Genomic DNA, 15,087 nt, shown 5'->3' on the forward strand with positions numbered 1-15,087 from the left:
CTGGTTGATCCACCCTGAGACGGTGCTATTTAAGAGACTGAGCTGAAAACAGCACCTCAGACTGAGGAAGTCTCTCGGATGAGAGACGAAACGTTTATACATTTTTTTTTGTTGATTTGCTTTGTTTTGTTTTTTTGAATGTCCAGAGGACCAGATTTAACTTTTTTAGACATGACGTATAATGTGAATAACACATCAAACATTTCTCTCTTTGTATTTTTAATTTATTTTTTACATTAACCTTTTTTATTTATGCCTGAAATGTAGCAGGAGTTCAAACACCTGCTGATGTGCGTGCGCTGGGCAGAGATGAGACATTACTGTGCGTAACATGCACTGTCCACAGGGGATTTATTTATTCTGTTGAATAAATTATCATTTTTGTTTCAGGGGTCTGAGAGGAGGAGAGGGGGTGTTTTTCACTGCGCGGCCCCGCTGAAGAGGGACAATATTTGGAGAGGAAGAGGAGACAAGGACTCCGCGCACTATCTCTGTGCGTAAATGTGACTATCTGACCTGTCCTCACCCACCACCCCCCACCCACCCCCGCCTAGAGGCTCCTCTTCTGCTGGTGCGCCGCACGTGCTGCGGCTGGAATATCCACAGACTGGGTCCGCCGGGCTGAGGGCAACGTCTCTTCTCGTTGTATTTTTTTTTTTATAAATAAGCAAACTACAAATGCGCTATGACTTTGAACTTTTAGGGGCAGAGTTGACGGATCCGAGGACAGAGTTACCGGAACAGAACGGGTCAAAATGAGAGCATTCCCGGATCTTGTTCCGGCAGGATCCGTTTCAAATTAACTACAGTTTTAAACATTCTACAGATGTATGCTCCATGTGAACATCTGTCACACTATTAAATCTTACAAACACAATGCCACTGAAGGCAGACAAAACAATCTTACCCTATTTTCCTGCAGCACAGCAGCAGAAAGACAAACAGAAAGAGTTAATGTAACTTTACTCTGAATTTTTATTAAAAATATTGTTTAGGTTTAGCTTGAACAAAAACAAAAACAATCTGAGACTAAAATATTGGCATAAATCATGTGAATTAAACAATTTCACTAGGGAGCAATGGAGTATAGTTAGAGAATGAAAACACAAACAATAACTACGATCATTCAGAGACAGAACCATGCAGGAGCTTGTGCTTTTGTGTGTCCACCTGTTCTGTGTGTGTCCGTTGGACTGTTGGTCAGATGGCAGCTCAATGATGAGCACACAGGACTGAGCATGCTCAAAGCCTTCTTTGTTGTTGGGTGTCTTTGGAGAGCATTGAGTGTCTAACATAAAGACCTGGAACAAATAAATAAATAAAAAAATAATAATAATGAATAAATGGAGAGAAAGGGAGGGAGGGAGGGAGGGAGGGAGGGAGGGAGAGAGAGAGAGGGAGGGAGGGAGAGAGAGACTCACCGCAAATTATTAAAATTTTAGGTTATTAAAACAAACAAACAAAATAAAAACAGTGAATATCATCAAAATGAAAATAAATTCATACTGACCTGCTGAGCCATGGCTTTGACCCTCCAATACTCAGCTTCGGCTGATGGAGAGTGAGACGGAGCTGCCACCTTCACCTCACAGGCATCCCCAGAAAAACTGTCTGACCCACTATGAAAACACACCAGAAGGTTCTGCATTCAGAAAATACAAAGAAAAAAAGAAAAGACCCATTATCTGTTTAACATTATGAAGCAGTTATTACAGACTTTTAGAGGTCCAATGTAGATGTATAATCATTTGCTAAAAAACTTATTAAAAAATATCAGTAACACATTGTTGAATATCTTTGTCATATATCAACAAAACTTATTTTACTTGGATATGTATTTAATAAAAAAAATAATTTACTAACAGGATTAATGTGTGTGTGTGTTCAGTCCTACAATAACAATTGTAATTCGAACAGATTTGTTGTCTTTATACTTTATTTATAATAGTATTCATTCAAATCAAATCCATTTATATAGCACTTTTAGAATCAACTGCCACTGGCCAAAGTGTTGCACACAAAAGCAACTAATTACAATATGAAATACTTTAAAAAAGCTTGTAAAATTTATGATAAGACAAAAGCAACTACTTGGAATGACAATTTGGTTACTATAAATGACCTGAACCTGAAATAAACTATTCTATTTATTTAACAAGGCTGATCATCTGCTTTGAACGGTGGAAAACTTGAAGAAGACAACATGTGAGGATCATCTGCAGCTGTGCTGGTTGGAGTTGATCAGAGCCGAAAATTGCCTAAACAGTTTTTTCAGATCATTTTTTGGATTTGGAGGTTTGGCATAAACTGGTGTGTGAATGGGGGCAGCACAGTGGTGCAGTTGGTAGAGCTGCTGCCTCTCAGTGAGCAGGTTATCCTGGTTCAAATCCCGGTCCAAGGGCCTTTCTGGGTGGAGTTTACATGTTCTCTCCGTGCATGCGTGGGTTTTCTCTAGGTACTCTGGTTTCCTCCCACAGACCAAAAACATGCATGTTAGACTGATTGGTTACTCTAAATTGTCCCTAGGTGTGAGTGAGAGAGTGAATGGTTGTTTGTTTCTATGTGGCCCTGTGATGGACTGGAGACCTGTCCAGGTGTCCCCCGCCCCTCGTACAGTGACTGCTGGACATGGGCACTGGCGACCCCTGTGACCCCCAAAAAAAGAGGCGCGTAAAGTTAATGAATGGATGGATGGTGTGTGAATGGATCAAAATGGCGAATCAGGTAGGAGATACGAAGGATGACATGAGCGTTGAGGAGTGGACACCAGTTGGTGGTGGGAGAAGGAACGGTAAGGAAGGTGGCATAGGCAAGATGGAAGGAGATTCTTTGAAAGTCTGGGAAATAGAAGAGGATTAGAAGAGGGCAGGTCATATGAAGATAGAGTGATTTGTAGGAAAATGGTGAGGGAGGTATTCAAAATAATACTAAGATTCAACAAAGAGGATGAACAGGGAAACCTTAAACCTATTGTACTGTCAAGAGAAATAAAAAAGAAAATTGGAGATGTAGAAATGGCAAAGATATTGAAAGATGGTAATCTAATGATAATTTGTAAAACTGAGGAGCAAAAAAATAAGGCTTTAAACATTGAAAGTGTAGTGTCCATCCTTCCAAGAACCTTAAGACAAATGTCCTCAGAGACACTACGTCTACTCTACCCCCTCCTTTCCTGCTAATCTGAGACAGATGATTCACATCAGATTCATCAGATAATCAGATTCACAGACGCATGACTCAACACAGGAGAGCCACCTCCTCTGGACAAAATTCCGCAGTTCACCTCCACCTCACAGATAAGGGACACTCTTTTGAGGACCAAAATGTGCACATTTTGGACCGAGAACACAGATGGTTTGAGAGTGGGGTGAAGGAAGCAATTTATGTAAAAAGAGAAAAGCCGTCTCTTAACAGAGGAGGAGGCCTCAGATTTCCACTTTCAACGCAACTCAATGCAACTTTAAAACAGATCTCTAGCCGGTTTTCACACCTGATGGCAACAGAGGGGCCTCGACTGTGAATTAGAGGAACAAAGACCTACTGTTTAGGTTTTTAGGTGTGAACTGCCAATCTACATATATGTGTGTGTGTGTGTCTTATGTGTGTGTGTGTCTTATCTCACTCAGCCTTATAACCTGTATCTCTCACTCTCTGTTCTTTGAATTGAGAAAGCTCCTCGGATGAGGAGCGAAACGTCTTCTGTTACAAATAAAGTCCAGTTGTTTTTGTATTGAACACTTTTTGAATTCATCATGTCCTGGATGACTGAGAATCTTCACCAGCATAATGACATTCTGTTTTCTAGCTCAGGAAGTTTCTTTGTTAACCTTCTCTGTGTGTGTTAAAATCTACAACTGGGACCACCCTGACATGTTGCATGATTCTGGACCCCCTTCATGTAATTCACCTTCTATGTTGAGTCACCAGACTTTGAGACTCCTGAAGAAGGGTCTTGATCAAAGAGCTTCACTTGGCCTTATCAACAGAGACTGGTCGCCATGACAATAAAGGAAGTTAACACCCCAGTTGAAGTTCTGATTCAAAGAAACCCATTTTGTTTGTATCAGCATGGTGTCACACATCCTTAACAAAGGGTCATTGTATTATCTTCTCTGAAGAACTTTGAGAAGGGAAATTTTAATTACATTAATTATACAGTGGGATACTCCTACTGTAAGAAGCCCTCTGATTGGTTAAAAGTTACGGGGCCCGTCTTCCTGGTGCCAGGTATACTGAACACCGAGGGAGTTGTGAGACGGCAACCTATGAGGAAAGTTGGCTTTGGATCATCAGCTGAGCTGAGCAGATAGAAAGCGTGGTTGTGGAGAATTGATGAGACTCCCTGAGAAACAACAGCCATATGATGGAAGACATGCCCAACTGAGAGATGGTGGACATCCTGAAAAACCTCAAACACCCAGGAGCTAAAGGTACGAGCCGAACGGATCGCAGCCCTGAGAAATGACATCCTTTTTGGGACAGCGGGCCACCGGCTTCCTTCATGCATCCGCTGTGGTAATGAGAGATGAACATCTTCCTTCTGATGAGAGGACCACTGAACAGTGCCAACTAAGTTTGTTTAGATAATTTAATTCATGAATCTGAGATAAACTTATCTAAATTTTAACATTAAGAGATAGACCTTAGTTCAAATTGAATCAAAACTCCTTCTCAAAGTCCTCAGATTTAAGCCATTTACTTTCTAAAATAATATTATTGGTTGTTCATTCATATTTCATACAGTGCCTTGCGAAAGTATTCAGCCCCCTTGAACTTTTCAGCCTTTTGCCACATTTCAGGCTTCAAACATAAAGATATAAAATTGTAATTTTTTGTGAAGAATCAACAACAAGTGGGACACAATCGTGAAGTGGAATGAAATTTATTGGATGTGTCAAACTTTTTTAACAAATAAAAAACTGAAAAGTGGGGCGTACAATATTATTCAGCCCCTTTACCTTCAGTGCAGAAAACTCACTCCAGAAGTTCAGTGAGGATCTATGAATGATCCATTGTTGTCCCAAATGACTGATGATGATAAATAGAATCCACCAGTGTGTAATCAAGTCTCCATATAAATGCACCTGCTCTGTGATGGTCTCAGGGTTCTGTTCAAAGCACTGAGAGCATCATGAAGACCAAAGAACACACCAGGCAGGTCCGAGATACTGTTGTGGAGAAGTTTAAAGCCGGATTTGGATATAAAAAGATTTCTCAAGCTTTAAACATCCCAAGGAGCAGTGCAAGCAATCATATTGAAATGGAAGGAGTATCAGACCACTGCAAATCTACCAAGACCTGACCGTCCCTCTAAACTTTCATCTCGAACAAGGAGAAGACTGATCAGAGATGCAGCCAAGAGGCCCATGATCACTCTGGATGAACTGCAGAGATCTACAGCTGAGGTGGGAGAGTCTGTCCATAGGACAAGAATCAGTCGTACACTGCACAAATCTGGCCTTTATGGAAGAGTGGCAAGAAGAAAGCCATTTCTCAAAGATATCCGTAAAAAGTGTTGTTTAAAGTTTGCCACAAGCACCTGGGAGACACACCAAACATGTGGAAGAAGGTGCTCTGGTCAGATGAAACCAAAATTGAACTGTATGGCCACAATGCAAAACAATATGTTTGGCATAAAAGCAACAAAGCTCATCACCCTGAACACATCATCCCCACTGTCAAACATGGTGGCGGCAGCATCATGGTTTGGGCCTGCTTTTCGTCAGCAGGGACAGGGTAGATGGTCAGAATTGATGGGAAGATGGATGGGGCCAAATACAGGACCATTCTGGAAGAAAACCTGTTTGAGTCTGCAAGAGACCTGAGACTGGGATGGAGATTTATCTTCCAACAAGACAATGATCCAAAACATAAAGCCAAATCTACAATGGAATGGTTCACAAATAAACTTATCCAGGTGTTGGAATGGCCAAGTCAAAGTCCAGATCTGAATCCAATCGAGACTCTGTGGAAAAAGCTGAAGACTGCTGTTCACAACGCTCTCCATCCAACCTCACTGAGCTCGAGCTGTTTTGCAAGGAAGAATGTGCAAGAATTTCAGTCTCTCCATGTGCAAAACTGAAAGAGACATACCCCAAGAGACTTGCAGCTGTAATTGCAGCGAAAGGCGGTGCTACAAAGTATTAATGCAAGGGGGCCGAATACTTTCGCAAGGCACTGTATTTGCCATAATTTTCATGTCATAATTCAAACTGAAAATAAATGCTTCAGAATTGTATTTAAATTACGGATTCTTTGTGTTTTCTTTGAGGGACAGGAATTAAGTTCGCTACAAGAACTCATGGTTTGTATATGTTCGAGGTGAGGCCAGTCCAGAGTATGTGAACATAAAGGGTAGGAGTTTGACAGGACCAGAAGTCCAATATCTTGTACATATATTCCCCTACAAAAGCATTTGCAAAAAGACAATGTAGTGAACTAAGCCTCAGGTCAAATCTGGCCCTGAGGGCCTTTCTGGGACAAGAACTGTTATTTCATTGATTTGAGTCCAGAAACACAAAATTAAGTTCATCCAGAGACTTTCTAAGTGTGTCCTGCACTGATCAATTGAAAGAACACTCTCTTATTATCATTACTATTTTACAAATGTCTTGATAATCAAAGTGCGTTTAGTTCAAACCATTTTTAAATGTTGAAGTGAACTACTCATTTTAAATCAACTGTGAAACAGTATTAATGATTTTTTTAATCCTCATTCAAAGTAGAAATCAAGTTAAAATGTGTTACAGAGTAATTGTGCATTTTCTGATTTTCTGTCTGAAATGAGCAAGTGTAAGTTGGTCCAAGGTTGGAGACAAACGCAAACAAGTTTTTTGGAACGAACTGTCATGTTTTCAAATCCTCTCAGACATAAATAGAGAAGCTGGCACCTGTTTCCTCCCAACTCGCCTAAACATTTCTCTTGTCTGTCTCAAAAACATTTTCAGTCTGTTCCAAAACATTTTTCTGTTTTTCTGACTTCTAGTGACCTCTTACGTCACAAAAACACACCCCTGATTAGCTATTTCGGCCAATCAGGACTTCCCAAATGAACCGGAAACAGAACTCTTTAAATGTCGGCACTTCCTAGTTCCAGCCAGTGCGGTGGGAGAGCAGTTCAGTTCGGAGAGCAGAACCGAACAGAAAAAGTGCTGGAGAGAACAGGAGGTTCCAGACATGATCCGCAGTTCTTCCGAGTCTTGTGGGAATTATGGAATCTTCCACATCTGAGTAGAGCCTCTGACGGACTTACTCCTCATGTGAGTCCACCAGTGGGGTGAACGTGTGTCGAACGGAATACCGTCACTACTTCGGACGATTCACAGCTGTTCCTACGGAGACGCTGAAAGGGTGCGTTAAATGGAACTCCGTACCAGTGGAGACATCTTCTACAGGTAAAGAGTCGATTTACACTACCTAAGTGTACCGAGGAGGAAGCTGAGATCCCATGGAGCGTGCCGTTCTGATACCGACACATATTCACTCATCCATCTTTTCCTCTCCATTTAAACTTCATTTCCATCTTTAAACTCTTCTATCTTGCCAGTAATCATCCAGATATTTTCAGAAATGTCTGTTGTAGAGCTTGAACCCAGATACCATGGCCGTATGGTCTCTGACATAGAGCTAATTAATTAAGCTGTTGTTGAAATCAATTTGCCAAATTAATGTAAATGTGTGATGTTAAACTTTGATTCTGTTAATAAATGACCGCATTCATTTGATGGGTCAAAGAAAATTAACGTCTCACGTCACATTTAATTTCAATGCACGATATTATTCAGTCCAGAAAAATGAATGAATCCGTTTAATTTATGAATATATCACAGATATATGTTCATCTACAACAACAACAGAAAAAACGGTTGTAGGAGAGAACAAAACTATTAAGGGAGTGTCCTGATGCATGCTCAATAATCTAGGTAGAAAAATCTAAAAAAGTTCAATCTGGTCCTCTGGACATTCAAAAAAACAAAACAAAGCAAATAAATCTAGATACGTTTCATCTTTCATCCGAAAGATTTCCTCAGTCTGAGGTGCTGTATTCAGCTCTTGGCCCTTTCGGATGAAAGACGAAACATAACTAGATTTTTTTTGCTTTGTTTTGTTTTTTTGAATGTCCAGAGGACCAGATTGAACTTTTTTAGATATTATGGGAGTGATTACAGGGATACCAGTTGATGAGGATTTAGAAAAAAATAAAACGAAGCTTTGCTGGAACACAGGTAAAAAAATGTAAAAAGAATGTCAAAAACAGTCAACGGAGAAAGAGTAGCAAGCATGCCAGTTTTATTAGAGTATGCAGAAGCTGTTCTACCGGAAATAATCAAAACAGGATACATGAGTTTCCTAGTCAGGTCTTTTGTACCTCCTCCATGCCTCTGCTACAAATGTCAGCATTATAGACACGTAGCCGCGGTGTGTAAAGGGAAGCAGAGGTGTCCCAAGTGTGGAGAGGAGCACATATATGAAGAATGCAAAGAAGCTCAAGAAAAGTGTTGTAACTGTAGAGGACAACACAGAGTTAATGATGAAAGATGTGAGGTGAGGAAGGGGGCCATATAAATCCAACACATCAAGATAACCAAAAACATAAGCTATGCTGAAGCAGTCAAGAGTGTGCAAGGACCAAAAACGAGTGAAAAGATCAAATAAAGAATCAAAGCCCACAATAAATTACTCAATCAGAAGAGACCATGTCAATGTCAACAGAAATTTTTTTTCTCATGGCATACGTTATCAACAGTACTGATCAAGCTACACACAAGACAGAGAAGGTCAAAATAATTGGGAGGAGAGCTGAAAAAGTTCTGGGATTTAAAGAGATGTCATGGGAAAATATAAACAAAAGATTGGAAACAGATGGGAGGTCAGGAAACCTCAATGATAAAAATATATGAGAATATTACAATGGAATGCAAGAAGTTTAATAGCAAATGGACAAGACTTTAAAGGATATATAGATGGATTTGATGAAAAAACAGAAATCATATGTATACAAGAAATGTGGTTAAAATCAAATTTGGAGTTTGTTATCAAAGGATATAATTGCATAAGAAGAGATAGACAGGAAGGAAATAGAGTAGGATGTGAGACATTCATTAAAGAAGGAATTCAATATCAGATATTAAAAAAGGAATAGAACTAGAATACATAATGGTGTAAATATGGGGAAATGAAGGAAAGTGTAAGATAATAAAGTTTTATAACCCATGCAAAGCACTGTCAAGGATTCAAGGATTTAAGGTTCGTTATTTGTCATACGCACCACATGTGGTACATGTGGTGGAACAAAATTGTGTACACAGGGTCCTGTTATATCCAACAAAAGTATAAAATGTAAAAGAAAACTAGTAATAAGATCTAAGATATGAACTAAGAAAAACGTTAACTAGAAATACACTAAGCACTAGAAGTATAAAAGCGATACGCAGAACAGCAGCACAAAGCATAAAAGCAGTATTAAAATATATGGATGGAAAGTGGTGTGGCTTGGGGACTTTAATACACATAGTACTTTTTGGGGAAAATGTAATGATAGAAATGGACAAGTAATGGAAAAAGTGATGGAAATAAAAACCTTGCATGTCTTAATAACGAGAGGGGAATAAAAGTAAATGTTAGGACAGGAGCAGAGTCAGCCATCGATCTTACATTTGTATCAAATTCATTAGCTGGGGTTTGTATGTGGGATACTGATAAAAGGACAGTAATGGGTAGTGATCATTACCCTATAAAATTTTCAATAGGCATAAAACCAGAGAATAACAAAGTAGAAGGAAATAGGAGGTTAACACTTAATAAAGCAGACTGGAACTAATTAAAATATATCACTGATTAAAAGTTGCAGAAAATTGATTTGTCAACAGATGTTAATAATATCAATTTTTGTATTTGCAAATGTGAGGATTTGTGTTTTTCTGGTGTGTCCCCCTCTCTTGGTCTGTCCCAGCTCCTACATTCCCAGCTGTTCTGATTGTCTCTGTCACAGGTGTTTGTCATGGTCTGTCGTTAACATCTCAATATACAGTACCTTGCAAAAGTATTTGGCCCCCTTGAACTTTTCAACCTTTTGCCACATGTCAGGCTTCAAACATAAATATATAAAATTTTAATTTTTTGTGAAGAATCAACAACAAGTGGGACACAATTGTGAAGTGGGATGAAATTTATTGGATGTGTCAAACTTTTTTAACAAATAAAAAACTGAAAAGTGGGGTGTACAATATTATTCAGCCCCTTTGCTTTCGGTGCAGCAAACTCACTCCAGAAGTTCAGTGAGGATCTATGAATGATCCAGTGTTGTCCCAAATGACTGATGATGATAAATAGAATCCACCAGTGTGTATTCAAGTCTCCGTATAAATGCACCTGCTCTGTGATAGTCTCAGGGTTCTGTTCAAAGCACTGAGTGCATCATGAAGACCAAGGAACACACCAGGCAGGTCCGAGATACTGTTGTGGAGAAGTTTAAAGCCGGATTTGGATATAAAAAGATTTCCCAAGCTTTAAACATCCCAAGGAGCATTGCACAAGCAATCATATTGAAATGGAAGGAGTATCAGACCACTGCAAATCTACCAAGACCCAGCCGTCCCTCTAAACTTTCATCTCGAACAAGGAGAAGACTGATCAGAGATGCAGCCAAGAGGCCCATGATCACGCTGGATGAACTGCAGAGATCTACAGCCGAGGTGGGAGAGTCTGTCCATAGGACAACAATCAGCCGTACACTGCACAAATCTGGCCTTTATGGAAGAGTGGCAAGAAGAAAGCCATTTTTCAAAGATATCCATAAAAAGTGTTGTTTAAAGTTTGCTACAAGCACCTGGGAGACACACCAAACATGTGGAAGAAGGTGCTCTGGTCAGATGAAACCAAAATCGAACTGTATGGCCACAATGCAAAACAATATGTTTGGCATAAAAGCAACAAAGCTCATCACCCTGAACACATCATCCCCACTGTCAAACATGGTGGTGGCAGCATCATGGTTTGGGCCTGCTTTTCGTCAGCAGGGGCAGGGAAGATGGTCAGAATTGATGGGAAGATGGATGGGGCCAAATACAGGACCATTCTGGAAGAAAACCTGTTTGAGTCTGCAAGAGACCTGAGACTGGGACGGAGATTCATCTTCCAACAAGACAATGATCCAAAACATAAAGCCAAATCTACAATGGAATGGTTCACAAATAAACATATCCAGGTGTTGGAATGGCCAAGTCAAAGTCCAGACCTGAATCCAATCGAGACTGTGGAAAGAGCTGAAGACTGCTGTTCACAACCGCTCTCCATCCAACCTCACTGAGCTCGAGCTGTTTTGCAAGGAAGAATGGGCAAGAATTTCAGTCTCTCCATGTGCAAAACTGAGACATACCCCAAGAGACTTGTAGCTGGAACTGCAGTGAAAGGCGGCGCTACAAAGTATTAACGCAAGGGGGCCGAATAATACTGCATGCCCCACTTGTCAGATTTTTATTCGTTAAAAATGTTTGACACATCCAATAAATTTCATTCCACTTCCATGATTGTGTCCCACTTATTGATTCTTCACAAAAAATTAAAATTTTATATATTTATGTTTGAAGCCATCGCGGAGAAATTTTATATATTTATGTTTGAAGCCATCGCGGAGAGCATTTTAGTTTACCAACCTGGACTTATTTCAATCCTAGACTACAGCAAATTACTCATTAAGGTAAGATCTTCTAAAGAACAATATACCATTCTATCCATCTACAATTCTCCTGTGCTGCCAGTCTTTTCCTCACCACCATCTCCTTCCTGTGTCTCAATGAGTGTCTGCTGTAATGATCCACCCATTTCCTACATTTCTGAGAGGGTCCTGGAAGACGCCTCTCCCTCGTGCTCTTCACCCCCTGTGGGTCCCGAGTTACCTGTGGGTCCTGAGTCACCTGTGGGTCCTGTGTCTCCCATGGTACCGGAGTCTTCTCCGATTCCCGAGTTTCTTATGGTCTCCCCATCCCCTGTGGTCCTCACATCTCCACCAGAAGTTTCCACATCTCCACCAGAAGTCTCCAAGTCTCCACCAGAAGTCTCCAAATCTCCATCAGTGGTCTCCACATCTCCAGAGGTTCCCACGTCTCCAGAGGTCTGAGTCTCCAGAGGGTCCCACGCCTCCTGCAGCCCCTGTGGTATCTATGCCTCCTGCAGTCCCTGTGGTAGCTATGCCTCTTGCAGTCCCTGTGGTATCTACGCCTCCTACAGTCCCTGTAGTAGCTATGCCTCCTGCAGTCCCTGTGGTAGCTATGCCTCTTGCAGTCCCTGTGGTAGCTATGCCTCTTGCAGTCCCTGTGGTAGCTACACCTCCTGCAGTCCCTGTGGTAGCTACGCCTCTGGCAGTCCCTGTGGTAGCTATGCCTCTTGCAGTCCCTGTGGTAGCTACGCCTCTTGCAGTCCATGTGGTAGCTACGCCTCCTGCAGTCCCAGAAGGCAGTCCCTGTGGTAGCTACGCCTCTTGCAGTCCCTGTGGTAGCTATGCCTCTTGCAGTCCATGTGGTAGCTACGCCTCCTGCAGTCCCAGAAGTAGCTACGCCTCCTGCAGTTCCAGAGGTGGCTATGACTCCTGCAATCTCAGAGGTAGCTGCGCCTCCTGCAGTCCCAGAGGTAGCTACACCCGCTGCAATCTCTGAGGTAGCTATGGCTGCTGCAACCGTTGATGAAATGCCTACGCCCCCCACAATCCCTGAAGCAGCTACACCCCCGTAATCCCTGAAGTGGCTACAGCTCCTGCAACCCCCATGGTAGCTACACCTCCTACAGTCCCTGAGGTCTCCATGGCAGCTGAAGTTCCCCTGATTTCTATGACAGCTGCAGCCTCGCTGGTCTTGCAGACTATGAAAGGGTTGTCCTCTTGTGGTCTGTCCTAGCTCCAGTGTTCCCAGCTGTTCTGATTGTCTTTGACACAGGTGTTTGTCATTGTCTGTCATTAATATCCCTATCTGTGTTCTTCTTTGTCTGGGCATTGTCCAGTATGGCATCCTGCCTCCCTTCATGTCTCTTCCAGGATCTTGTAAGTTTTTGCTTCCACGTCAGCCTTTTTTGTTTTGTTATCATCCATCCATCCATTATCTTTTACCCGCTTCTTCCATTTTGGGTCTTTTGTTTGTTATAATAAATATATTTTTTACTTCAAACCTGAGTCTTCTGAGTCCTACCTGCATGTGAGTTTAAGTAAATGGTAGCAATAGTTAGTTAATGCTCCACAACCTTAAGTGTAGAACCACTAAACTGAGTAACAGTTTCTACCCTGAAACTGTTACTCATAAATTCCTAACCAGGATAATCACTGTTAAAAAAAAGTGTTTCCCCACAGTTGAATGTTTACATGCAATTTGAGATTTATGCATCATTGTTAATTTTCTACAGCTGATGATTTGTACCTTCACAGGCTCTAATGTAGCAGAGAAAGCATCTTGCAGAGCACAGCAGGCCAACCTCCACATTTCTTCTGTAAATACTGGACCCACAGTGACCAACACATATCTGCAGAGAAAAAAGATTAAACACAGATTGATGTAAACATGGAAAAAATATTTGGAGGCAGCAAAAGCTCATTTTAGCATGTAAGATTGAGTCCCTGTGCTTGTGTGTGTATATATATATATATATATATATATATATATATATATATATATATATATATGTAGTGAACTAGGCCTGAGGTCAAATCCTGACCTTAAGGACCTTATGGGACAGAAACTGTAATTTCATTGATTTGAATCCAGAAATACAGGTTGACCCATCCTGAGACTTTCTTTCTTGAATTGATCAAGTGAAAGAACACTATTTTCTATTATCATTACTATTTTACAAATGTTTGATAATCAAAGTGTTTTTAGTTCAAACCATTTTTAGATGTTGCAGTGAACTAATCATTTTTAATTCAACTGTGAAACACTAATAATGATTTTAATCCTCATGCAAAGTAGAAATTATGTTAAGGTCTGTTACAGAGTAATTATGCATTTTCTGATTTTCTGTCTTTGAATGAGCAAGTGTAAGCTGGTCCAAGGTTGGAGTCAAACGCAAAACAAGTTGTTGGAACGAACTGTCATGTTTTTAAAATCCTCTCAGACGTAAATATAGAGGCTGGCACCTGTTTTCCCCCAACTCGTCTAAATATTCCTCTCGTCTGTCTGAAAAACATTTTCAATCTGTTCCATAACATTCTTGCTGTTTTTCTGATTCCTAGTGACCTCTTACGTCACAAAAACACACCCCTGTCTGGTCGATATTGACCAATCAGGAACCTCCCAAATGAACCGGAAGTAGAGCTCTTTAAATGTCGGTACTTCCTAGTTCAAACGAGTCGGGTGGAGAGTTTGCAGCTCCAGTCGTTTGGGAGAACAGAAGTCCAGCATGATCCAGAGCTCTTCCGAGTCCTGTGGGAATTATGCAATCTTCCACATCTGAGTGGAACTTCTGAAGGACTCCACTCATGTGAAGTCCACTCGTGAGGTGAACTGTTGTTGATGAAGTCCCGCCACCACTCCGGACGTTTCTCTGCCATCCTACGGAGACGCTGGACCGGTAGCTTAACTGGAGCTCCGTTTCCACTGATTCATCGTCAGAGAGGTAACGAGTCGAGTTTACTACAGAGCGTACTGAGGAAAGCTGGGTTCGAATGGAGGGTGCCGTTCTGTTCAACACTTTTCACTCACACACACCATCTCCCTCCCTCTAAACTTCATCTTTCCATCTTTAAACTCTTCTATCTGCTAGCAAATCATTCCAGATATTTCCAGAAATGTCTGTGGTGAAGCAAGGTTTTCAACCATCGCCGTATGGTTAATCAAATTGTACAGCTTGCAAAATTAGCCATGTTGTTGTTGAAATCATTTTGCCAAATTAATGTAAATGTGTGATGTTAAATTTTGATTCTGTAAATAAATGACCACGTTCATTTTGATGGGTCAAAGATAATTAACGTCTCACGTTACGTTTTTAATAATTCAATGCACGACATTATTCAGTCCAGAAAAATGAAAGAATCCGTTTAATTTATGAATATATACAGCATACGTTTGTTCTACATATATATATATATATATATATATATATATA

The 15,087-nt window shown here is 40.8% G+C and overlaps 1 long non-coding RNA gene across 1 annotated transcript; it reads right to left on the reverse strand.

Annotated features, from left to right (window-relative positions):
* Positions 1 to 1,202: 1,202 nt before the first annotated feature.
* Positions 1,203 to 13,427, reverse strand: LOC119413730. The gene is made up of 3 exons (XR_005186969.1): positions 13,404 to 13,427; positions 1,511 to 1,642; positions 1,203 to 1,301 (listed from the first exon to the last, which is right to left on the reverse strand). It is a non-coding gene; the product is annotated as an uncharacterized LOC119413730 (long non-coding RNA).
* Positions 13,428 to 15,087: the final 1,660 nt, after the last annotated feature.

This window comes from Nematolebias whitei, chromosome 1, assembly GCF_014905685.2.
Source record: "Nematolebias whitei isolate Nwh7 chromosome 1, NemWhi1, whole genome shotgun sequence".
In the NCBI taxonomy this organism is placed as follows: domain Eukaryota; kingdom Metazoa; phylum Chordata; class Actinopteri; order Cyprinodontiformes; family Rivulidae; genus Nematolebias; species Nematolebias whitei.